Source organism: Marmota flaviventris, chromosome 2 (assembly GCF_047511675.1).
Source record: "Marmota flaviventris isolate mMarFla1 chromosome 2, mMarFla1.hap1, whole genome shotgun sequence".
NCBI classification, from domain to species: domain Eukaryota; kingdom Metazoa; phylum Chordata; class Mammalia; order Rodentia; family Sciuridae; genus Marmota; species Marmota flaviventris.
Window position 1 is genome coordinate 64553531 of NC_092499.1, and position 23457 is coordinate 64576987.

General features: G+C 49.0%; 1 long non-coding RNA gene across 1 annotated transcript in view; it reads right to left on the minus strand.

The window, feature by feature from the left end:
* LOC114087881 (uncharacterized) overlaps positions 1-23009 on the minus strand; it is a 41598-nt gene extending 18589 nt beyond the window's left edge. The window contains exons 1-2 of the long non-coding RNA XR_003581918.2: positions 22792-23009; positions 20477-20590 (exon numbers count right to left, since the gene is read on the minus strand). This is a non-coding gene — a long non-coding RNA (uncharacterized lncRNA). The remainder of the gene's footprint in view (positions 1-20476; positions 20591-22791) is intronic.
* Positions 23010-23457: the final 448 nt, after the last annotated feature.

Consider the following 23457-nt stretch of genomic DNA (forward strand, 5'->3'; position numbering starts at 1 on the left):
AGTCCTGAGTGAGGCTCAAGGAGAGCTTATGCCTGGGAGGAGTCAGGATCCAGGGAAGAGAAAAACATCTTTGGCTCTGGGGTTACAAAGGGTAGCTGGCTGTCAGAAGAGGAGAGGATGTGAAGAGAGACCGATTACCAGGGAGGAAACTCAGATGGGCTGGAACAAGATGGAGAAAACAGTCAGGGAAGAAGAATAGGGCTTGAATCTTCAGGCAGAGGTGTCTCCCATAGTGCCCCACTAAAGTGGGACTCCAGGCCGGGCAGGTGGTGCACTGTAATCTCAGTGGCTCCAGAGGCTGAGGTAGGAGGATCATGAGTTCAAAGCCAGCCTCAACCATTTAGTGAGGGCCTGAGCAACTCAGCAAGAATTGTCTCCAAATAAAATATTAAAAAGGGCTGAGGATGTGGCTCAGTGGTTAAGCACCCCTGGGTTCAATCCCTAGTACCTCCCCCCACCCCCCAAATAAAAAGTGGGACTCTGTAGCTACTGGAATGTCAACCAGGTAATAACTGCTCGAAGCTCGTGGTTTGTGCATTTATTTTTTATTTTTATGATGCCGGGTGTAGAGCCCAGGGCCTTGCACATGCTAGGCAGGAGATCTACTAGCCCTTAGTTTTTACTCTGATGTGCTGACATATGACTCCCTTTCATCAAGTTCAGGAAACCTATTAAGGGTGAGCATTGCTGAGTGTCCAAGAGGCCAGATCCAGGAGATAAATAAAATCAAAGTCAGCACTAAGTGAGGAGAGGCTGGAGACACAGGTGGCTGAATCCCAGGTGGTGGCTGGAGTTATGGCCATGGTGGAAGAACTCCTCACATAGCACATCACAAAGAGGCAGCCTGAGGGACACCTCTTCTGTGTGCCTAGGCAAAGCCATCCATTCATTTTGTCAATTGACAACTGTTTTTTGAGCACGTACTATAGATCCTGTCTTCATGGAAGCAATCTCAGAATAACCTCCTCACAATGCACATCTGTTTTTCCCTGGTCTATCGGGACACTGTCACAACCTGATCCTGTTCTTCCCAGTTTTCCCTGGTCTATCAGGACACAGTCACAACATGGGCTCTATGGTAGAAGTGAGACTCAGTTAATGGTCTTCATTACATTTGGACCTCCACCTGGTGTAGCAGCTGGGGATACAGCAGGATGGGAATTGGAGGAGTTGACTCCACTTATCATTCAAGGTCTTGAGTCTCAGTGGACTGCCTCTGGATAGCACCCAGATGGGTTGGGGGCATGGCCAGGAGTGCTGATGATGAAATTCAGTTAGGACTGATAATGAGCTAAGTGTTGTATCTTTATTATGATCAAATATTGAAATACATTAAGTACCTACAGTATCTCAGGCCTTCCCCAGGCATGCTACAATAAAATCGTAAGTCTATACACTCATAACCCCCACTTATCCAACTTCTTTAATAACCTGCCCTTAAATTGAACTGTAAAACCTACTGTGACCCTTATCCCGGAGCACTGACTTATAAAACTGCCTTCATGGAGGATAACAAGGATCATGTTCCATGTCATCCTAGAAATGGCCTTTGGTCTTTATTTGACTATGTTCTCACTGTAGGGAACAAGTGTCGTTGCCTACCACACCATGAATTCCATCCCTGGGAAATGAATTTGAAGGAAATGATTCCAAAGAAGCAAAAAACTGCATGCTTGAAAATGCTCACTGCTACTCAAAATTGGGAACTGAACACAGAGGAAATATCAATATTAGAGGACCAGTTGAACAAAAAGTAGTAAATCTGTATGCAAATGTATCAGTCTGGTTTTTATTACATAACAAAGAATCTGAGGCTGGTTACTTTTATAAAGAAAAAGGTTTCTTTAGCCACAGTTCTGGAGGTTTGAGAACATGGTGCTGGCATTAGCTTGGCTCTGGTGAGGACCACATGGTGGATGGCAATACGATGTCAGGAACTCATGGGGTAGGAAGAGATCATACCACCAGACAGGAGTCAGTAAGAGACCAGGGTCGCACAGGCCCTTCTGAGGGCATTATGGGCCTCCTGCTAGGCCTTCCCTCTTAAAGCTCCTACCAGCTTGACACTGCCACACTGAGCTTCCAATACATGAACCTGGGGGACAAACCACAACCAAACCATAGTGCTGACATATTTTACAATCATTAGAAATGACAATGATAAGCTGGGCACGGTGGTGCATGCCTGTAATCCCAGTGGCTCTGGAGGCTGAACTAGAAGGACCATGAGTTCAAAGCCAGCCTCAGCAATTTAGCAAGGTTTTATGCAACTCAGCGAGACCCTGTCTCTAAATAAAACATTTCAAAGGGCTGAGGATGTGGCTCAGTGGTTCAACCCTGGGTTCAACCCTGGTACTAAAAAAAGACAGACAGAAAGAAAGAAAGATGACAAACTGGGCACGGTGGTGCAAGTCTATAATCCCAGTGGCTCAGGAGGCTGAGGTAGGACGATCACAAGGTCAAAGACAGCCTCAACAACTTAGAGAGGCCTTGAGTAACTTAGCAAGACCCTGTGTGGCTCAGTGGTTAAGCACCCTTGGGTACCAAAAACAGATAATAACAATGCTGTTGTAGAATGGTAAAAAATGGTTCTCATATGGCAGTAAATGGAAAAGGTAGAATATAAAGAACTGTGTACATTTTAACAATCAGTAAAGTATGCATACACATTGAGGGCTATTTTAAAAAAATAGTGATGGTAGAATTGTGGGATTTTATAGGTACTTTTATTATTATACAAAATTAGTATTAACATGATTTTAAAGAAATAAACCTTATTTTAGAATTTCAAAGCAGCTCCTCACGATTAACCAGTTCCCCATCACCCTAAACCTCATTCTTGAAACAAGGTATGAGGTCTGCAGTAATCCCAGTGACTTGGAAATTGAAGTCAACCTGTTGATTTCTGGGCCCCACCCCACTAACAACAGAATCCTCTGGGGCTGTAACTCAAGAATCAGCAGTTCATCTAAGCTTCCCAGTGAGTCTAATGCATATTCATGTTTAAGGATCACTGTTCGAGAAGTTCTCAGAATCACATTGCAAACAGATGACAAGAGGGAAAAACAGATTTTCTCTCATGAGAAGCAGACCAGTTCTCTCTGAAAGCCAATTTACTCAGGAGTCAAAGAAAAAAATGAAATATTTTAATTAAAATAACATATGTAGGGCTGGGAATGTAACTTAGTGGTAGAGGGCTTGCCTAGCATGCACAAGTCCCTGGGTTCCATTTCTACTTCCACAGCATCAACAAAAAGAAAGAAGAAGAAGAAGACTATATCCATAAAGACAATGTATTTATAAGAAAATGAAATCGCTCTAGGCCTCTGAGCTTTCAGCAAATTGAATATTCCTTAAATGACTGTTAAGAAAAATATACTAATTGAGAATATTCCAGAAGTTCTTGTGAAATTGTGCATTTAGTGATTTCAAAGAGTTTCCATTTGACAGATCGATCCTTTGGGATTCAACTTTTGTTGACTTGACCTAGAGTAACCTCAAGAAGCCCCAGGTGACCCCAGTGCCTGGGCTCAGAAGCAGTGGAGAGGCTTAGGAGGTGGAGGGTGAGCTGGAAGGATTCAGAGGGAGCTGTGCATGGAATTTCTCTCCCTTGAGGCCTGATGTCCACCCATAGTATCCTAAGAAGGCTAATGGCTGTTTTCTTCCGTCCATATCCAGTTGGGTCTGGAGCTTGCCAGCCATTCACCACAGTGAAGAGCAGGCCTTATCAATCTTTTAAAGATGTGTGACCCATGGTTTTAGGAGCTTAAAAAGGGAGGGTAATTTAATTGGAGAAGGGACATACTATCCTCTTAGAGGGAGCCACTGTATATCTTTCTTGGCCTTACCTAGAGGCAGAAGATCCCCATGGAGAACTTCCTCCTCTGGGGGAACTCTATGACACTGCCAGTTTTGTTGCTACACAAATAGCACATGATCCCCACGTTGTTGAGCAGCTATTTAAAGAGTCTTCAAAAGGAGACTGTAGGTGGCGTACGCCTGTAATCCCAGTGGCTGGAGAGGTGGAGACAGGAGGATCGCGAGTTCAAAGCCTGCCTCAGCAATGGCGAGGCGCTAAGCAACTCAGTGAGACCCTGTCTCTTAACAAATACAAAACAGGGCTGGAGATGTGGCTCAGTGGTCAAATCCCTGAGTTCACTCTCTGGTACCAAAAAAAAAAAAAAAAGAGAGAGACTGTGCTAATGCCTGTAGGCACTGACAAACAGTGCATGTCAGGTCACACTGAGTGCTTTTCATGGAAGAGTCTGTGTATTCCCCCATATTCATCCTCCACTATCTCATTGAATTCTCTTGATGGCCCTATTAGGAACTATTAGCATTGCCAATTTATAAATGGTGAAATCGAGACCTAGAGATGCTGGAGCCCTTGCTTGAGGCCTCCAGCCCCTCTGCCTTTGAAAGCAAGCAGGCTGGCTCCAGAGCGCCAGCTTTCTATGCTAGCAAGAAGTACTCAAGAGTTTATTGCCTGAAACCCATCTGTTGCTAGTGCAGTCTTGCAGACGGGTATTTGAGGAGAACATGAAGCAGTAAAGAATGAGCTATTCTCATAGGTGGCCTGCTAGTTGTTACAGGGGTTCAGACTGCACCAAAGACTTTTAAGTAGTCTCTGGGTCTTGAGGCCCACAGCAGATGAAGCCAGCAATTCTTGGCTGAATTACAAAAGAATAGGACCTAAGGAATTCCTGAGTGTCAGGCCTTGGAGGGGATGGGGAGCATCCGACATGACCTTATGCTTTCTTTGTAAGGATGCATAGGATCCCCATTTAAATCTGAATTTCAGATAAAAACCAAAATTTTTAATTCGAGCATGTTCCAAATGTAACATGGGATAGGTTTACACTTTCTGTTGTTGTTGCTGTTTATTTGAAATTAAAACTTAACCCAGAGCCTTGATTTTTATTTGCTGAGTCTGGCGACCGTTTCTTTGGAGAGACAGCTCCTAACCCAGGGCGGGTGTTAATAAAGGCAGAGGGGGAGTGCCTACAGACAATGAGGGCTTTGGCTGGAGAAGGGAGAGTTCTGGATTTAAACCCAAGGAGGGAACATGATGTCCTGGGTAATAGATCTGGAAGGTTCCTGGATAGGTGGGAAGGATCTGTGAGAGTTCAGAGGAGGGAGTCCAGGCAATGTGGGGACAGCAGCAGACAGGGAAACGTCTAGAGGAGACTCATGCTGGGGGTGACCAGAGATGAAAGGCCAGTCTGGAAAGGTCTTGAATATCCTGCTAGAGATGTTGGACAATGTCCTTTAGACAACCATGAGGGGCCAATCAAAGCAGGATTTAGGAAGGTAAATCTGGTGGTAGAGGGTAAAACAATGGGAATGACAAGAGTGAATGGAGGTGGGGAGTTGAGCCTCAGGGTCTGTGTCAGGGGAAAGAAGGGTGACCAGAGGGCAAGCCAAAGGAATGGCCTCATCTTTCAAGTAGGGCATGCAGGTGACCATCAAGAGAGCAGGAAGCCAATAGGAGCAGGAGTGGGAGATCTGGGCCCTGCTGCAGTCATGGGTATAGAATTTCAGATGGAAGATTTTCATGTTAGGGTCACTCTCAAATCTGTCACCTCAGGAAGGCAGGTAGAGGCACGAAGAACAAGAGCCTTGACTTCTTCTATTCTTCCCCCATCCCCGCCCCCCGCAACACACACACTCTTTCTCTCTCTTCTCTCCCTACTTTGTGCTTATTAGGTTTGTATAGGTTTCCATTAAAAGCTAACTTACTTCTTCAACTCCAAATAATATTAATCGGGGATGCAATTTCAGCCTTTGGGTTTCATTTTTGCTTCTCTGGAGCAAAGCTTTTAAGTATCCACTCTGCTGCCAAAGCTGTTACCAGCTTGGCATGGGACCCTGCTTCTTGAGTCCTCCCACAGCTGAGACAACCCCAATTCTGGTAAAAGATTTCAAGATCCTCTAGGGAAAAGTCCTCGCTCATGAGAGGATGCTGTTGGCCAGCTCATACCTGCTCTGGCCCTGGCGTCCAGCCAGTCCTTAGAAGCCCGCCCAGCTGTTCTACGTTTTCCCAGCAGAGCTACCTGGGCAAGAAAGGCCAGGCCCAGACAGGTTGGAAATGGAAACCGTTCCAGCCCTTTCCTGGGACTGGGTGGGGCAGCCCAGGCCCCTGGAGGCAGGGCAGGGGGAGGAGTCTCCTCCAGCCAGGGCTGAGCCTGGTACCCTGGCTCCATCTGATCTCTCTCCCCTGGGAGATGGAGGGCTGGGCTTATAGCCATTGTGACTTTCCAGAGTAGCCTGCAGGGAAGGTGTGCCCCAGTAGGCCAGGGCAGGGTCTCCAGCAGCCTAGCAGTACTCAGTGAAATCAAGGGTGTTGAGATCTTATGTCAAGCTAACGCTGTTTGTCCGCTGACTGCAGGTCTTGGCTAGTGATGGCTACCTCTTAATGCCACCCTACAGGGCAGGGGAGCCTCAGTGTCTTCTCCATGGAACTGACCAAGGCCAGCATGCACTTGGGCTCAGATCCCTCTCAGGTACAATGGCCAGCTTGCTCACACAGCTCAGGGTGACCTCAGCCTCCAGATGACCTGAATTTCAGTGGTGTGGAGAATGGGGAGAAGCCCCGGCAAACTGGTCATTCATCCTCATGCCATGTCTCATGTCTCAGCCAGCCTCTTTCCCAGTGCAGCGGCCTACCCTCCAGCCCAAGGGCTGGGCCCTGGTGGGCAGCAGGCCTGCTGCATAGACTGGCCTTTTCCTGTTCTCAGGGCCCCTCACCTCTGCAGGAACTGTGTGCACCCTTTCCCAGGATGCTCTTCCTCCATTGTCTTTGCCTGGGGAATTCCTTGCTATCTGACAAAATTTGCTGTGAAGCCTGCGGTTTTCCTCCTTTGACACCTTCTTCTTGGTACTTTTCTGTTCCCTTTGCTGGGAAGGAAGTGCTTATATAACCTGCTATCCTAGAAACTTTGTGTCCCCAACCCCATGTGAGGCTTTGAGCTCCCCTGAATGCTTTGGGACTAGCCTTGGTGTGGATTTTTTAGGGTTGCCGAGAGGCAGTGTCCAGTTGCTGGGGCTCTGAGTTCCCCATCAGCTCCCAGTGGCCTCCCCAGCTGCTGACTGAGCAAAAGTGCCCCAGCCAGAACCCACACATGGCCACCTATGGCCTTCTCTCTGAGGTGGTGGATTCTTTCTTTGTCCCCCAGACTCCTCCATGACCACTCCCCGGCCCGGTGCTGGCCTTTCTTGCTGAGTCAGCTGGTCAGTTCTGAGTGCCTGCAGCTGGGCCGAGCTGCCTTCCTTCCTGTGATGCTGTGGGCTGCTGCTCAGTGTTGCTTCTTCCAGAGACCACTGAGGGAGCCATCCCTGCCTGGCCTGGCTGTGAGGTACACAGGGGAGGAGGGCCCAGCAGAAGGCAGGGAGGTGGGGGACGAGTGCGGGTGGGGGACAGAGGGCTCACTCTCTCTCTAGTGCCCATAGCAGTGGTTCTCAGTGGCGGCAGCAGCAGGGTTGGGGGAGGGCACATTGGTCAATATTTTGGGTTGTCACAAAACTGTCCTGCAGTTCACAGGATAGCCCCACAATAAGAATGATCTGTCCCAAATGTCAAATGCTGAGAGGCTGAGAGGCCCTGCCACAGAAACAAGAGGTTGGACCCCTGGGATGGGGTGTCTTCCATTTGAGAGGTGGGCTCCAGTGGACTCTTCAGGAACAGAGGGCATGAATTGTTCTTGAGCACATGTGTAGCTGTCTCTGTCCCTTTCAGTGCCCTTACATGGAGCACTGTTCTCTGTGCCAACACTGTTCCCCACTACCCATCCTCACCCGCTGGCTGGGTTGGGGGCCATTTCTACATTCAGTGGATATGAGATGCTGAGAAAGTCTTTTTAAATTTTTTTGTTCCATGTCAGCCCAGTTTCAGAGGCACAAGGGGCAAGGGATTTATTACCTTTATTTTCAAAAGGCTACCTACAGGGATATTTTCCCTGTGTAACAATAGCATACACGACTGTGCATTGATCATTTATTTAGTGGTGTTGGGCATAGAACCCAGGGCCTCATGCATGCTAGGCCAGCGCTGTACCACTGAGTTACATTCCCAGCCCTAATCACTTCTTTTGTTCAGGAACTTTCACTTACATTATAGGATATCATTGTTACCACAACCCTACCAGATAGAGGTGATTGGGCTCAGATTCCTGAGAGGTGATGAGTATTCCCCAAAAAAAACCAAAAACTAAACCCCAAACCCTAGAGACCCAGATAGTCACAGAGGTAGAACAGGGAAGTGCTGAGATTGGAATGGAGTCTTTGACCCTCAAATCTGTCATCAGAAACCCTTAAAGATTTCTCCCGCAAGGAGCTGATGTCATAGAGGAGCCTTTTAAATGACAGGTGACATGGGGGGTCGTTCTTGCATCTGTCTGAATGGTGTGGGTATGGGTAGGGGTGGCCAGGAGAGATGCCTGCAGCAGGTAAAGTGGGGACAGGGGCCTCTAGAAGAGAAGAGGCTACTAATGGGCAAGGCTGCTGGTTGGGAGTCAGCCTTCATTGGGAAACCTTTCTTCCTCCTCCCAAGCCTTTCCTGCCCTGGGGAAGTCTGCCAGTGTTCCCTAAACCAGTGGTTGATTGAGCTGCCTGAGGGCAAGGACCTGCGTCCCTATCAAAGAGTGCTGTTCCAGTCCCCCAGCCTCACAGCAGGACAGCCTCTCATTGTCTCTGAACCTGTCCATCCGGGGAACTCTTATTGGGCTGCTGCCTGCTGCCTGGGAGCTCCAAGGCTGCAGGAGGCAGGCGGGTAAACAGGAAATGGTTAAGTAGGAGCAGGTGGAGCATGAGGGTGCTGGAGCAGGCAGGAAATAGCTGAGAGGCTGAATGGACTCACAAGAATGCTCTGCCTCCTCCCTGAGGCTCTGTTTGCCACCCTCTCCTCCCAGCTCTGCATCATGAGGTGCCCGGCCTGCCAGAGACCTGGCTCCCACAGCTCTCCTCAGCTCTGCCTAGGGCTAGAAGGAGGGACCTGAAGGACCTAAGAAGTCTGGAGCCATGGGGCAAGAAGGAGGGAGCTCCTTCCATGCAAGGCTGAGCCAGGCCTGTCTCTACAGTTGGAGTGGGAGGGGCTGTGGGAGGTGACAGAGTCTCCAAGAACTTGAAGTGGTTTTCCTCGTTTGGTTCTTTGCTCCATAGAGAGCCTTTGCACCATCTGAGACTCCCAGGACCGTTGGTCCCACCTTGGTAGAGCACAGAGCCAGCCTGGGGTGTGGTTTGGTAAGGCCGGACACACAGCTTTCTTTCCTGCTCCGCCATTTGTTGCATACAGGTGTCCCCTAAAGGGTGGCACAATCTTAGGAGAGGTAAGGAACCTAACGTCCAGGAAAGTGAAGTGACTCCCACGGTGAAGGGGAGCTAGGAGTCAAGGCCCTCTCTGCCCTCACATCCCTCCCCCTTCCCTCTACACTCCCGTGGCTCTTATGTCCAGATAGTTCTCTCTGCTTGAAGGGCTGCTGTTTGTCCCAGAAATGCAAACAAAACAAAACCAAAATCGGTGGTGCTCTTGGTTCATTCTTGACCACCTTCTCAGGGAGACTCTGCCTCAAGGACAAATAGCTCTGCTTCCCAGGGCTGGGCCACACCCAGCCCCCTTCAAAGTTGGCTGGCTCCCCACTGATCAGAGAAGTCTGTCATTGACACGTCTCTGCCTAAGGACCCTGAGGCATTCAGGGATAAGCTCCCAGCCCTGATGCTCTAGCGTCAGCAGGGAGACCCACACTGCTGAGCTCCTGCATGGTACACATGGACGCGGTAGGAAGGGTCACTTGTTCCCAGGGCTGACTTGTCACTTGGTCCCTAGCACGGGCTCCTGAAAGCAGCAGCTGTGCAATCTACTATGGCCTCAGTAGTAGCATCTAGCTTTTCAGATGGCCCTGACCCCTGCCTGTGTCAGGGAAAGTGGGGGAAAGAGGTTGTGCTCACACATTTTCTTGTTTTTGTCTTTATAGTGCTGGGGATTGAACCCACAGCCAGGCGCTCGATCACTGAGCTACTTGTCTATTTTATTATGACACGGGGTCTCACTGAGGTGCCCAGGCTGGCTTCAAATTTGCCATCTTCCTTCTTCAACCCCGGGCGTAGCTGGTGCCACCACACCCTGCTCACACATTTTCTTGACAGCGATTAAGAAATGGAAGGACAAGCTATAGATTGGGAGAAAATATTTGCAAAGCTTATATCTGATGGAGGACCTGTAGGTAGAATATATATATATATTTAAAAAATTCCAAAACTCAGTAGGAAGACCAGTTTTTAAAATGGGCAAGATAATTGAACATACTCTTGAGCAAAGAGGAAATACAAATGTCAGATAAACACAAGAAAAGATGCTCAACATTGTTAATCACTAAATTGAAGTCATGGTGAGAAGCCACTAATACTCCTTTGAGTGACAGAAACCTGACAAAATCAAGTGCTGGGGAAGGTAGGGAGCCACTGGAACCTTCATACCCTGCTGGTAGGAATGTAAAATGTAAAATGATGCAGCCACTTTGGAAAATGATTTGGCAGTTTAGTATAAAGTTGAGCATACATTTCTATGGGAATGAAAACAGGTCCATATAAAAACCTGTGTACAAATATTTATAATGGCTTTAATCATAATAACCCAAAGCTGGAAACAACTCAAATATCCTTTAGTTCCTGAGTGAATAAACACTCTATTAGGCATCCAAACAGTGTAATACCATTTGTCAATAAAAATGAACTTCTGATGTAAGCCATAACGTGGACGAATCTCAAGAGCATTAGGCTAAGCGAAAGCCATCAGACCCTGGTGGCTCTGCACCATATGACTCCATGGATATGACATTGTGGACAAGGCACAAGTAAAGGGACAAAAAGCTCCGAGAAGTGGTTTTGAGGGGCTTGGGCTGTATCCCTCTGTCTGGGGCCCCCTCACCTTTTGAAGTCCAGTATAACTCCCATTTACTGTGCATTACTGTGCCTCATGCCCTGGGTGCAGAAATAAATAAGACAAGTGTCCTTATGTTAAAGACTGGCCTAGGGAGAATGGTGACGATGACTGTAGCTGTGAAAATAATAACAGTGGCAACAACAGAACACCACTTAAGGAGCACTACCATGTGCCAAGTGTTTATGACACCATGACACTCCAAACTCATGAGAGTTCTACAAGATTGTCAATGTTATAATTCCCATTTTATAAAAGAGGAAATAGGCTGAGAGAGATGAAGTCACTTGCTGAGCTGGTACAAATTCTCAAGGTTGGAACTTGAGTCTAAATCTCAAGGACTCCAAAGCTGTAATCTCTGGCTACAGCATTGTTCCAGCCAAATCCCCTTCTGCCCTGTATGAAAGAAAGTCGCTCTCCAGTTCCAACTCTAACTTAGTAGTTCCTCAATTTGGTCTTCCATAGATGGAATAAAAAACAAAGATGGCTCTGGTCTAGCTCATAGGATACAGACTCTAGCTGGAGATGCCAGTTTAAGAATGTGGGCAAGGGTAGATTGGGCAGGGGTGCAGCACCTGCTGGCCCCCACCTTCCCCCACTTTCCTCCAGGACTCTTCCCATTCATTGTATTCATGGGGGACATTCTTCTAAGGTGTGGGGTATAGAATAGTCCACTCAGGGGTAACCAGAGGCCTTGGAAAGATACTCTGACATGTGAGCCTTCCTGATTCAGAGCTTTGCACTGCAGTTTTTGGACAGAGATAAGGCGTGTAGTTGCTGCTGAGCCCACAGCAGACCGATAAATCATCCCCAGGCTCCCAGGGTCCTGGATGGGCTCTGCTGCCTAGTAAACCAAAGACATAATTCACGAGTAACGCAGGCACGATGTTAGATAACTGTGACGGTTGATGGGCTCGGGGCTGACTCACTTCTGAAGGCCTTGAATCAGACCAATATTATTTCCTTTGGTTTCCGATGAGTGGACTAAGCCAGGTGTCCCTGGACACCTGCCTCTTGGCTGAATCAGAGATGTGGACTCTGGCTGGTGGACGGTGATTTGACTGTGGTGTCAAGACTGGTTAGAGAGACCGGTTATGTTGTGGGAACTGAGACTTTAGAGCGGGCCTGGCCAAGTGAGAAGGCTATTGAGTCCACAGAGAGAGTTGGGAACAGGCAGTGTTTTGGTGGAGGCCCAGAAAGTTCGGAGAGAACAGATACAAAATGGGGTCCTTGAACAAGATTAGATTTCTCTCTACCCCTCCCCTCCCAAGCTGGTTGGTGGCAGGGCGAAAGCAGGAAATGACTCCCTGGATACTGGCAGCTTTCAGTCATGTCTGCATTGCAGCCTTAAAGGTGACCTAGAAAAGATGTGATCAGGCTCGAGAGCGCCCTGGTACCTGGTGAAAGAAGCACTGCCTGTGTGGTGCTCCTGGACTTCCAGGCAGGCGGCAAGCAGGGACTCCCCATGGCCTGAGGGCTCTGTCACTTCCCAGAAAAGCAGCTGAGAGCAGGGTGGAGTCTTCTCTCTCTTCTCCCTCCTCCCTCCTCTTCCTTCACACCTTCCAGGTGTCTGAACTTTGCCTGCTCAAAAGAGGGTGTGGAGAAGGACCCCCTGGGAGTGGCTGGGGTGCTTGGTGGGAGCAGAAGATGCCATCGAAGACAAGTGGGGAGGCCCAGGCCTAAGAGGGACCTTCCACAAACTGCAGGACCCAGTGGGAGGCACCGCTGGCTCTACTGCTAGGCCAAACTTTCCCTGGGTCCCTCACGTCTCTTCAGGGAGAGAGAAGCTTCTACTTATAGGTCCTACTGACGCTCTTTGCCTAATCTCAGCAGGTGGAGTGATGAGTGATTTTTGCAGCAAAGAATCCTGGAGAAGGGCCTGTCCACTTAGTGTTTCCCTGGGGTGGGGGCCAGGGGCAAAGGAGCTCCTGCTCAGGGCTTTCAGGAGGCTATGAACTCAGAACACGGCCTTTGACCCCTGGGCCCTGCCAGCTCCATGCAGCACCGTCTCCTCTTCCCTTCAGTCCTGTCTTTTTCGTTTTCTTTTAGTTGTCAATGATCCTTCTTTAAAACAGTTTCCTATGTAGTTCTTACCCAGCTGGGCACTCCACGACACCGCAGTTGATGTCATCTATGAAGTTGTAAGGGTGTCGCCATCAATATCACAGTCCACAGATGGGACAAGACCTCTTGAAGTCCAGAGAGTTCTCTGGCTAGACATCTATTGGGCAATGTGGACGGTCTCATCAAAAGTGATGTTGCGGCAATGCTTGGTGTTTTTCTGCTCCTCTCCATCTCTGGGTGGGTCCTTGAGGGCTTTGTGATCATCGCAGAGTCAGAGGTGCCTCTGTGGCCTGTTTGTTCTGAATGGTTAATTTCACTGTGATCCTTGGGCTCTTCTAGTCACTGATTCTTTGGAGACAGACCTGGGTGCTGCTCTTGGGGTGCAGGAAGACATGGCACTGACTTCCCCACTAGTGTATCTCAGGAGTATGACTTTGGTCTCACTGGGTGAGATCAAACTTGGGTGACATAGCACAGGTGGTAGGTCTTTGGCGGGGCACTGGCAATCTCGCCCTCCCTGCCTGCACAGTGGCCCCAGCGCTTCCAGACTCATCACACAACACCTTCCTCCACATTCCTGGCTGCTGGACACACTGACCTGCCACCGCCACCACGCTGTGCCTTTGTACCTGCCATTCCCTCCCCCGCAATACACTTGTCTTTCTACTAAGCTCCTGCCCATCTTTCAAGCTCAGATCAAATACCCGCTGTCTGGAATCTTCCCTGGATCCTCATGGAAAGGGTTAGGTGATGATTAGGCACATTGCTAGTCTCCTTATGGGACAGAGGGTTAGTCTCATTGCACTGTAATTAATTGTTGGCCCTACTGGCTAACCCCTGACACACTATAGGCGCTCAGTAGTCCTGTGAGTGCATGAATGTGTGAGTGAATAAATGAGCTAGTGCAAAGCGAGGAAAGGAAACAGAGGCTCGTGGCTTAAGTGGACACTGCCTTGTGGTGCCTCTCACAACCTTATTCAGAATGCTCCCTCCAGCAGTTGGCTGTTGGGTGCTGTTTCTTCTGCTCTTGCTGCTCAGTGACAGCTAAAATGTTCCTCAATGATGCTGTGCGTCTGCCTGGCCTCTTCCAAGGATTGCTGCATTGGTGGTGTGCTAGTGGATTCTTGGGCCAACTGAAGGCAGCACTTGCACGTTTGGGTTGGGTAGGGACTTGATGTTGGAGAAAAGCTGGGAATCTGGTCTGTGCTAAGTCATGGGAGGAACCTTGGTTCCGCAGTGAGATTGGAGTCTGCTGAGGACACCTCACCAAGTAGAAGGAAACGTTCCAGGCTTTGGGGAATGAAAGGGAAGGAGAAGGTCCTTGAAGAGTGGGAAATAATAGTGACAACTGATTTGAGGTTGGCTGGGAGGGGGTGTGGGGGTGGTGACAGAGGCCATGAAGAGAGTGAGCAAATGTGTGTGTGTCGGGGGGAGTGGATAGGAAGGAAGGATTCGGGTGAGGTTTCCCTGTGAGGTAGGAGAGCTCGGAGTGCTGGTTACTGGTCCAGCCTGTGGCAGTTGGATATTAAGTGAGGCAAAGGCTTTACCGTAAGGAGAAGTGCACCAGCAGATAGGAGCCAGCTTTATGGGGACAGAGTGCCCTTCCTTGCTAACATAGGCTTGGTTGCTCAGGACTTGGGCTGGGGGCCCAGAAGAGGTCAAGGAAGCAAAAACAGACCTTAGACTGAGGCCAGGAGGAGCTGGAGGAACCGAGGTTCTCCTCAGGACCAGCCCCAAGCCTTTCCCCCTTTCCCTCAGCGACAGGAGTGATGGGGGCCCTTGCTGAGGGGGAGTGCCAGCCTGCTTCCCACCTTCCCCGCGGGCAGTTTATATACTAATAGCCCACTGCACCCCAGGAGGGGGTGAATGGGGATCCATTTGTTTTTCCAGAGTTTGACCTCTGGATAAAACTCTTACCCCAAAATGTGCCGGTTTAAGTGAAAAGCGATAAATCAGCCCCTTTGAAATGCAGAAGCAGCTTGGGGAAGCCCCCTTTGATATGCAGCTTGGAACTGGGGCACTTAAAACCTGGGTTAATTCTCCGGCTTTATTGGAGGCAGAGAAAGAGAAGAGGAGGAAACCCAGGGCCGGTCATTAAGTCTGGGGACTTGAAAAGCCTAGGGCAGGAGCCGGCAGCCGCAAAGGGATCACGAAGGCAAAGCAGCCCTGGGAAAAGCATCCCCCGCCCCAGTGAACTCTAATCCTAGTTCCCACCCAGACAGATGAGACGTGGAGGGCGGTGGAGAGGAGGGGGTGGGCAGCACTGAGAGAGGCTCTGGAGGATGGGGAGGCGGTTGCTATGGAAACCCGGCGGGCGCCCCGTAGGAGAAAGCCAAGGGCTAACTTGGCAATTTCCTGAAAGGAGCTGGGGAATGCAAGTGCGTGTGGGTCCCATTCACCGGGCGGCTTGTGCTTTCAGAGGTCTGGGGGCTGTGGCCCCTTCATGGGAGCCAGGGATGGATGGCTGGCCGGTTACCTCCGGCCAGGTCTGCGCCCTTCATTAGAAACATCTGCTGCTTGCCGACCTCCGTCACAGGGCGGTGGAGGAGTGAGGTTGTGAAAGTTCCAAGTGATTTTTCAGACAGGGTGAGCCTCTGAGGAAGAGGGTCCCCCATCTCATTCCCAGAAGGAAGGAGAAGTGGGTGTGTTGACACAGGGGACCCTGGACACTTGGGGACTCTGCATCTGGATTTTCTGGGTGGGTTCCACTGTGACCCCCACAAGTGACCAGTCAAAGCCTTGGCCTTGTCTGACAGGATGCTCCAATTTGGGGTCTGGGACAAGCCATCTCAGGAACTTTGGAGAGATTCCTCAGAGCTTCTGAATGAGTACTCCCAGAACTGGTGGTCAGTCCTACCTTCTCCAAACAGCTACCGCTGGGCCAGCCTGTGGGCAGGGATGAGGGGAGATAGTTGATTGCCCCTGTTTACCCCTGCTTGGCCTTTTTTTTTTTTTTTTTTTTGGTGTTGGGTGGGGAGGGGCTGGAGGCTAGGAGTTGAGGAGCTTTGGAGCTTGGTCCTCCTATTTCATTCAGGTCAGAGGAGAGGCCAGCCCTGCCACCCTCTGACTTTTGGGTGTTAAATTCTGGGGAACATATTTGTCAGGCAGTTGGGTTAGCCTCTTGCCCTGCATAGGTCCTGGGTCTGTGGCCTAGGGTTTCACCTATACCATCACTCAGGGTCAGCTTAGGACCAGTGATAGGGGCCATTTTTGAGACCCCAGCACATCTCCCCCACCTCTCCCTTCTCATGGGAATCAGGAACCTACATTCGTTTGAAGGAGCTTTACCATCACTCTTCTACTCCAACGCCAGCCCACCTAGGGTGAGCTCCTCCAGGATCTCCCAAATCCTGGTCCTGCATCAGAACATGCTTTTAGTCCTGCTCCTTACTGGGTCTTAGACAAGGAGTCAAATTAAATAAGGCACACAGGTAACTTGCTTTAAGTCAACTTGGGCAAACTGAGAGCAACTGCCTCGAAGGCAGGGGCTGCCTGACACTTCCACTTCTCTGGGGCATGTGGAGGAGGAGAGCAGAGGACCCTGGGCAGGACCCAACTCCAACAGAGCTGCTGCCCTCCTTGCAGTCATCTCTGGTACCTCCTCATCTCTTTCCTGGCCTTGGGGTGGGCAGAAGAGAAGGCTCCCCTGCCTGCCTTACGGCATCTCTCACGCCTTGCGTCTCAGGTGGCTCCTGGAGTATTTCAGCAGCTCTGAAGCAGTAGGAGCTGGACCAGGTCTGAGCTGTGGTGCTCTCTAGAAGCTCAGGGCAGAGGTGCCATTTTGCTCTTCCTCTCTGCTACAAGGAAGATGGGACTTGGAAAGGGAGGGAGGGAAGGAGGGAGTCAAGCTCCCCAAATACTAGAGAACCAAGGCGAATGAAGAAATAAGAGGCAGGCACAACTGAGAGACAGCCATCCAAAGGCCTCCAAGGGAAGAGAGTGATGGCGGACCATGGGCAGGGGGATGTCAGAACCAATCCCGGGTCACAGCCGGGGAAGGCCAAACTCTGGGCTGTCAGAGGTGTGGCTGGGAAAAGACCTATGGTGGTGTGTGTGTGTGTGTGTGTGTGTGTGTGTGTGTGTGAGAATAGGGAGGCTGTCACGCATTCACACACACAGGGGAGCTACAGGGTAGGCCTGTGCCAGAAACTGCTGCATTCCTTCTCACTCCAAAGCCAGCCCGCTCTGCAAGATGCTTTCTCATGGCTGGCAGGCATATTTTCCCCTACCGCCCGGCGCTCTCGTTTCTATACGCCTGCTGCATTAGAGACTCTCTTCCCTCCTCTCTAAAGCAACTGTACAAACACCTGCATTTTATTAATGCCGCCTGGAGCTGGGGCTGGGCTAGGCCCCCTCTGCTCTCACCACCCCTCCTCCATCATGCTCAGTCAAGCAAAGCGCAAGGGTTAACCCTGTGTGGCTGGGTTTCTGTCTTGAAGGACATGGGTTCCCACAAGAACAGAAAAGTACCCAAGAGGTGGGAGGGTGGGGTCCTGCAGACAGCTGGCCAGGCATGCTGGGAGCTCCTGGCTCCACGCGTCCCTTGCCCTAGCTTTTGGTCTAGTTCTCTCATTACTGCTTCTATATTTCTCTTGCCAGAAGATGAGGACGCTATCTTTTTTTGAAAGGAATTCTTCTAAGAGAAACTCTGCCAGGCTGGCCCTTTAAATGTCAATTCCATCTCTCTGCCTTTAGGAGCCATTGGGACTAAACAGTTCCAGAAAAATAGCTGCTTTCCTCTTTAAAATATTTTAAATAAGGAAAGCATAAAGAATATAAAAAATGTCCCATAATCCCATCACCCTGAGAGCCCTGTTAACATTTCTTTTAATGCAATACATGCACATGCCTTTTTTTTTTTTTAAGTATTAGAAGGTATAACATGAAACTTGAGTTTCTCTCCCCTCAAGCCACAGTTGTTCCTCTCAAAGGCAGTGACTGGTAACAGTTTGTTGTGGATCCTTCCAGGGAAAGAATTTGGGCATCTTCTTTTTAAACTAAAAGTTGTCTTGACTTCTTGCCATATCCACCCATGGAGACCTTCTCCGCTCTTTCTAATGGCTGCATACACCACAAGGGGCTGGAGCATCAATTATTTACCGTAGGGGGTGGGTGCACGGGCTGCCTCCAGTTCATAAGGCTTACAAACATTGGTGGCACAATCTTTGCACAGGAGCCTTGAGTGTGTGTGTGAAGATAACTGCAGAAGAATCCCTACCAGTAAACTGCTGAGTCAAAATGTGGTGCATTTAACCTTTCGTCTAGACTTTTTTTTTTTTTTTAAAGGGTTGTTTCTCTCTCTGCCCTTCTCCATTTTTGTTTTTGTTTTCCTATCAGGTAAACTCCTGGTCATCTGTCAGAACCCAGCTCAAATTTCATCTCCTCGGTGAAGACTTCTCTGATTGTTCCAGAAACCTACCAGCTCCTTCTTCCATGTTTCCTTCCTTCCTTTCTCTTCCTCCCTCCCTCCCTCCCTTCCTCTTTCTTTCCTTCCTCCCTTCCCCCCTCCACTCCCCTTCCTTCCCATCCTCTCCTCTCCTCTCTCCTTCCCTTCCTTTTTTTTTTAAATTCCAGGGGCACCTTACCACTGAGCTATATCCCCAGGCAACTTCTATATTTCCTTGGCCTGTCTTACCTAGTCTTATTGTAATTTGGGTTTTTTAGGTGTCTGTTCTCAGTATTGGAGACTGATTGACATCGTTTCTCCTGGGACACCATGGTTTGACCTTTTTAAAGATTTTTCTTTGTGCAATCAACTTCTGGGTATATACCCAAACAACGAAAGCAGAGACCTATTTGCACATCTGAGTTCACAGCAGCTGTTGTTCACAATAGCCAAAAGGTGGGAACAATTCAAGTGTCCATAAACAGAAAAATGGGTAAGACACGCATGTGTGTGCGCTCGTGTGCGCGCACGCGCGAGCACACACATACACTTGCACTCACACACTGGTGTATTATTCAGCCTTGAAAAGGAGAGTAATTCTGACTTATGATCTAACAGGGATGAACCTTGAGGATATCATGCGAGGTGGAACAAACCAGTCACAAAAGGACACATACTGTATGATTCTACTTACATGAGATACTTAGAGTAGTCAAATGCATAAAGACCAGAATGGTGTCTTATCTTTACGATGGTGGTTTCCAGACACTGGAGGGAGGGGAAATTAGGGAGTTTGTGTTTAGCAGGAACAGAGTTTCAGTTTGGGAAGATGAAAAAGTTCTGGAGATGGCTGGTGGTGATGGTCATAGAACAATGTGAGTGCACTTACTGACCCTAAAGTGCACATTTAAACATGGTAAAGATGGTCATTGTTATATTACACATAGAAACATTTTTTTTCCCTTTGTGTGAAAATGTGTCATCTCACAGATGCAGAGATGCTGGCGAGGGCTCTCCATGGGTTGCTGTAACCATCTCTTACCCCGGGCGCCTCTGACCCATCCAAACTGGAGAGGATTTATCCTATTTTCAGATATTTCCAGGGAAGGGAGCCCATTAAGTTATTAGGCAATCTTTTCCAGTGTCTTAAAACCCCAGACATTCTTGGTACCAGACCTTTCCTGCTGCACCTGAGGTTGATTTTCCTTGGTCAGTAAGTGCTTTGTCAGGCCACTAATGCTTCACACACCCAAAGCCCTCATTAAACTGTCCCCAGAAGAGATCTGGAGGCATCTAGTCACAAGCTAGTAAGCAGGCTTTGGAGGTCCAGCCAGATTTCTCCTCTGCATGATGGATGCACATTGCTGGGTTTTGACTCCTAAGCAGGCTGGGCTCAGACTCTGGGGCTCTGCCAGGTGAAGCAGCCCACCATCTCTCCTGTCCTTTGGATGTGGTTTGTAGGCCAGAGAACTTCACCCTCTAGGACCCACCTCTGTACCCTTCAGCTGGAGGTCTCTTGCTGACAGGCGAGTTCCCCCGAGGCCCCTGGACAAAGCTAACTGGGAATTTCAGCAACCCTCAGGCTCTCTTCTCTGACCAGAGTCCTCTTGACAGATTAATGAGCTGCTCGAAAGGTGGACCTGGCAGGCATGTTCCCTGCGGCCTGGAAGATGCTGACCTTGTCAGCTTTGAAACATCAAAGGGCCACAAGGGAAAATGGGCCAAGGAGGACCTTGTCACCTCGGTGCCTGCCAATCATAGGCTTGCAAGACCTGACATGGCTGGGATCTGTCTGGAGCTTGGAGGAAGTATGGCCTTCTCTGCTGTGAGAATCTGCCCTCAGCATCCTTCTGGGGCACAAGAAGGGAAGGGGGGCCCTAAATAGTGGCCCGCATTCTCAGTGACTCAGATGTCACTGCTACCACAAAGGGAAATCTGTGTGGGGTGGGCACTCCCAGTAACCTCCTCACCTGCAGTTTAGGGGATACTAGCATTACTGGAGTTCATGCACAAGGACTGTTATCCCAGAACTCCCATCAAAGGGCCTGAATTAACAGTTCCAATCCAACTTGTGGGTTATATGAAGGACTCACCTTAAGAAGCAGCTGAGCCCTGAGGAAGACAGCAGTCCCCAGGTTGTTCATGCAATCAAAGCCAAGATGAGGAGCAGCCCCATGGGTCAGTCCCGTAATGGAGTTTGACATAAGCTAGGAGATAGACATTAGCACTAATATTAACATAGTTTGTGCATTATACGATGGTCTTGGGACTTTCCCTCTCCTGATCAGCTGGAATGTCTGACAGAGTAAATTCCAGATGCCCTTGTGGAATTTTCATTACGATCAGGTTGCTAAGGAACTTTTCTGTACCTATAAGCATTTTGGAAATACAAGCACTAGCATAGGATTTTTTTTTTTCAGTATGTGTGGATTTATTTTTTGATGTATTAATTACCCTCCTGCCCCCTTCCCATCTTTGGCTCACCCATCCAAGGAGCTGGCATCAGTGAACTCAAGAAAGAAGGAAGGAAGAAAAAATGTAGAAGGAATGAAAAGTTTGCCCAGGCTTCATATGCAGAAAGGGGCTTTGTATTGTTCACCACTGAATCCCCAGGACTTTGCATGTGGCAGTCATACAGAGAATCCAATTAATAGAATCCTGTGCTGCATAACAAGGTTTTGGTCAGTGATAGACCATGTATATGCAAGTGGTCCAATAAGAATTTCTATTAGTCAGTGCCATTGTAGGAGTCACAGTGTCATACCAGACTGCATTATTTGTGTGTGTAGCAATGCTGCTATTATCAAATTTACTACACAGCCAGTGATACAAAAGTATAGCACATACAGTTATGTACAGTGCATAATACTTGATAATGATGATAAATGACTCTGTTACTGGTTCATGGATTTACTAATCTATACCATAGCTTTTATTATTATTTTAGATTGCACTCCTTCTATTTATTAAAAAGAAAAAAAATTACTGCCTGGGCAAGGTGGCACATACCTATAATCCCAGCTACTTGGGAGGCTGAGGCAGAAGGATTGCAAGTTTGAGGCCAGCCTCAGCAAGTTTGTGAGGTCTGTCTCAAAGTAAAAAAAAAAAAAAAAGACTGGAGGTGTTGATCAATTATAAAGCACCCCTAGGTTCAAGCCCCAGTACCAAAAAATAAAATAAAATAAAACAAATTTACTATAAAACAGTATGAGAGGTCATGGCAGCCATGGCCTCATACATTTTGTGTTTACTGGTGTCTTGTTTGCATCCAAAGGCTACGTTGAGTGACTGACCTATGCCGTCCAGGTTTGTACCAATACACTCTATGATGCTCACACATTGACCCAATCACCTAAAGACACACTCTTCCGAATCCATCCTCTTTGTTAAGCCATGAAAGACTGTAGTTGATAAATATTGAAGCAGGGGGAAATAGTCACAGGGAGTTCCCAGAGTTCCCAGAAATTCCATAGCAACTCTGTGAAGAAGCCAGGAGGAGAATCTGCCCTCCCACGTGCCGGCCAGTTCTCTGCAGGAAGCCATGTGCAAACGCTTTTTAAGTGTCCTCTGGGTGGGTTTAGGTGTCCATGAGCTCACTCAGGGGAAGTGGCAGACAGAGCAGGCATGGCTTTTGAAGCTCAGGACTGGCTTTGGGACTGTGCCTCAGACAGGATCCAAGGTATTGAAGGGCTGCAGAGTTCCCTGGTTTGGGCAAAACTGGGCCTTCCTGTAGTAATTGGCAGGGGGACTGACTTGGTCTTTGTGCCCAGAGTGTCCAAGCAGCCAAATGCTAGGGCCTAGGTCTCTGGAGGAGACAGATCCTTGTCCTACCACCTTGTACCCTGATTCTGAGAGCCAGGACTAGGCGCATGGGACAGAGGCAGCTACTGGACAAGGCTTCAGAACCCCTTTGTTCGCCATGCTTCAGTCTCTCCACCCGGAACCCGCCATCCTGGGGGTTTCAGGAAGTTGATCCAGGAAAATACCTGGGGGTGGAGACAGCCTGACCATCAGTCCTCACCCTGGCCCCTGTTCTTCAGAGTGCCCACCCCAGTGCTTGTGGTTCCACGTGTGTCCCCAGCTGCACAGGCAGGGTGGAGGCCTGTCACAGGGCTGGTTTTGCTGAGGCCATCAGAAAGCTTAGGAGGAAGCAGGCCCAGGCCCTGCTGGAAGCCTTGCTGGGCTCTTGCTGGGCTCTTGCAGGGCTGCTGGACTTGATGTGCACGGCCACAGGTTCCCTCTGGGACCATGAAGCCACCCACTGAAGGGACATCAAAGGGCTTGTTCAATCTCGTGGTCCCCTTTCTGTTAATTTCCCTCTGCCTCCAGAACCGCCCTCCTCCCACCTTCTCCTACTGCCCCTCTGGCCCATGCAGTTGCCAGGACGCTGGGACTTGGGATGTCTCACCAGCCGGCTTTCTTCAAGCCAGGCGGGTTCCATCGCCCTGAACAGTCTGAAGGCTTTTTCTTTTCAAGATAAGTTGGGGAGAGGGTTAGGAGAGCGCTGAGCAGCAGCGAGGCCTGTTTCTTCTTTATTTTCCTTTCCCCCTCTGGGACTCAGAGATCAGATTTTTTTCTTTCTTTCTTTCTTTTTTTACAGTACATTTTGGCAGGCCCCATTTTTTTTTTTTCTGACAGAAAAAAAAAATAACAGGCATATTTTGGGCGATTACTCAACTGGGGTCCTTTGTGACAGGATATGCAGCTGCGTGACTAATGGAGCTGGCTTTCTCCTGGCTTCCTTCCCCTTTCAGAGCTCTTGTTTACTGCCCCATACCAAAAAAAAAAAAAAAAAAAAAAGAAAGAAAAAAGTGCCATAAGCTACAGATTTTTATACATTAAAAAAAGCCTTGTGAGATACTCAAAGGCAATAAATCCTTTGGCTATTCCATTTCCAGGGCTGCAAACTCCCCGCCCTCTCCCTACTTCTTCTTTTCAAATACTCAAGCTCTTGACTGACGACATGTGAATCTTCTTTCCCACCCCCACGTCCCTGTTTTCTTCTGAACATATGTCCAGCAGACCGTGTGTGTGTGTGTGTGTGTGTGTGTGTGTGTGTGGTGTGTTGTGTGTG